Here is a 3,203-nt window from a genome sequence, read left to right as displayed (position 1 = left end):
CTCTCTCTCTCGCTTTCTCTCTCTCTCTCAATTTATTTATTTCTTGTTTGGTTTTGTGTTTTGCTTTATGAGACAGGGTTTCTCTGCTGATTTGGAGACTGTTCTTGGAACTGGCTCCTTTTTGTAGACCACGCTGGCCTAAAACTCCCAGAGATCCTGCCTTTGCCAGATATGGAGCCAGTGCTCTTGAATGCCTTCATCTGGTGAGGTCAAAATATACCCCCCCCCCCCCACACACCAAACACAATCACAGGCACAGGCACACCCAGAGACACATAAATAAACTTTTAAATTAAGAGCCTGGAGAGCTAGTTTCTTGGCTCTTCCTGAGAAATTGGGTTCAATTCCCAGCACCTGCATGGTTAAATAAATCATAAAAAAAAATTCTTTAAGAAATTGAAATTAAACTACACAACTGGAAACACTGTCTCAACTAAAAGTAAAATAAAATGTAAAAGAGTGCAGTGCTAAGTGCAGTTATGAAAATGTTTGGAAATATGACACCTTCCCTGTCTCCCCCACATACACAGGCACACCGAGAGAGAGGTTTAAATAAATGTGGTGGTGGCACATGCCTTTATTCCCAGCACACAGGGGGCAGAGGCAGGTGAATTTCTTGGGAGTTGGAAGCCAGCCTGGTCTACAAGAGCTAGTTCCAGATCAGCTAGGACTGTTACCCAGGGAAACCCTGTTTCGAAAAACAAGACAAAAAAATTAAAATTGAAGTAAATGTACAAGCCAAAGCTACAGGCCCTGGCCTCCACTCCTGTCCCTGAAGGCACCTGGTAAAAGTGAGAAGGCAGATTTCAGAGACTAGTAAAGTTCAAGGTCACCAGCCCTTCCTAACAGCTAGAACTCCTTGCTGAACCATTAAAGGGTGAGTCTAAGGCGGGCAGTGGTGGCACACGCCTTTAATCCCAGCACTCTGGAGGCAGAGGCAGGCAAATCTCTGGGAGTTCCAGGACAGGCACCAAAGCTACAGAGAAAACTTGTCTTGAAAACCCAATAAATAAATAAATAAATAAATAAATAAATAAATAAATAATATAAAGGGTGAGGATACAACTTGATTGGTCTGCTTAGATATGTATTTTTTTTATTTTTTTGTTTTTTTTAGATATGCATATTTTTGTTATAGTCGTTTCTTTTTTTTAAATTTATTTATTATATTATGTGTATAGCATTCCTTCCACGTGTGCCTGCAAGCCAGAAGGGGGCACCAGGTCTCATTATAGATGGTTGTAAGCCACCATGTGGTTGCTGGGAATTGAACTCAGGACCTGTGGAAAAGCAGTCAGTGCTCTTAACCTCTGAGCCATCTCTCCAGCCCTGTTATAGTCGTTTTTGTTTTACTGGGCAGGAAAAGATATCCAAGTGGGAATTTTTCCACAGCTGCTTTAATTTTCTCAGACTCTGTATTTAGTATGAGAAGTGGGGTGTGGGGTAGGTTGTACAAACACAACTACTGAAGAAAAGAAACCCCAAGAAAGCAAGCGAGTGGTTGCCATGGTGAAATGTCTTTGAAAGGCATTTAGGTGACTGGGAACTGCCCTTGCTGCCTCCCTCCTTTCCTCCCTCTCACCAATCCATAATTGTGGCAGCCCCTTGGCCCACATAGTCCTTTCACTGATCGGTCAGACACACTCTTTGTTTTATTTTTTAATTTTTGAATTGTGGGTGAAGTCAATTAATTGAGCTCTTAGATTATCATCATCATCATCATTATTATTATTTGTTTATTTGTGGTTTTTCTACATAGGGATTCCCTTTGTATGCTTGTTTGCCCTGGAACTCACTTTGTAGACAAGGCTGGCCTCAGACTCACAGAGATCTAGCTGCCCCTGCCTCTACCTCTGCCTCCTAGTGCCGGAATAAAAGGCCTGTACTAAACACACTTTTAGTTTCTCTGTGTCTGTCGTCGCTTTGCCTGCAGAACAAGGTAGCCTCAAACTCACAGCGATCTGCCTGCCTCTGCCTCTCCTGATCTCTGAGGGCTGAGAACTGAGAATAAAGAAATGTGCTGCCACCATTACCCAGCTAGGCAGCTGCCCAAAATATACTGCTGCTGCGGCAGCAATAAAAAAAAAAATAACCTGAGATAAACAAAGAAAAAAAGGAAAACACCAGTTTTTCTTCCTTCTTTCCTTTTTTCCTTCTTTTCTTCCTTCCTTGTTTTTTTTCTGTTTTCTTCTTTTATTATTTTTTTGGTACAGGGTTTCTCTGTATAATACCTTTAACTCACTATATAAACCAGGCTGTCATCTTGGTGACATTATGGTTTTGGTTTTTTTCTTATTTCCTGTTTAATCATTTCTCTCTCTCTCTCTCTCTCTCTCTCTCTCTTCTCTCTCTCTCTCTCTCACACACACACACACACACACACACTCACACACACACACACAGATTTAATTTATGTTTTTTATTTTTGTTTGTGTTTTTGTTTTGATTTTCAAGGCAGGGTTTTCTCTGTTGCTTTGGAGCCTGTCTTTGGAACTAGCTCTCGTCGACCAGGCTGGCCTCAAACTCCCAGAGATCCACCTGCCTCTCTGCCAGATATGGAACCAGTCCTTTTGAATGCTTTCATCCTTCCTGGTCATTAAAAATTTGAAATGAAACTAAGTTCTACACAACTGGAAAGACTGTCTCAAATAAAAGTTAAGTAAAATGTTCTGAAATAGGGCACCTTCCCTGCCCCCCCCCCACCAAGGACACACTTGGGTGCAGACCAAGAGATACAAACAAAATTTGAAATGAAACTAAATGTACATGAAATTAACAGAATGAGATACTAAAAACTTAGTTGGATTGTCACTGTGGTGCACATCTTTTATTCTATCATCCAAGAGACAGAGACAGGTGTACCTCTGTGAATTCCCAGGTTTTGGAGAGAGGCCCCCATCCCAAATTAAAAAAAAAAAGAAGAAAGAAACATTATGAACTGTCTCCTTGTTTCTAGAAACTTGTTTTGATTTGCATTTCTCTGATGACTAAGCATGTTGAACATTTCCTTAAGTGTCTTTCAGCCATTTTAGATTCCTCGGTTGAGAGTTCTCTGTTTAAGTCTGTACTCCATTTTGTGAATTAGATTATTTGTTCTTGAGATGACCAATGTCTTGTGTTCTTTGTATGTTTTGGAGATCAGACAGACCTCTGTCTGATGTGGGGTTAGTGAAGATCTTTTTCCATTCTGTAAGGCCGTCATT

The sequence above is a fragment of the Microtus oregoni genome, unplaced genomic scaffold (assembly GCF_018167655.1).
Source record: "Microtus oregoni isolate MIOR12 unplaced genomic scaffold, Mior012 000123F_ref0000434, whole genome shotgun sequence".
Taxonomy (NCBI): Eukaryota; Metazoa; Chordata; class Mammalia; order Rodentia; family Cricetidae; genus Microtus; species Microtus oregoni.
Note: the sequence above shows the minus strand (reverse complement) of the source record.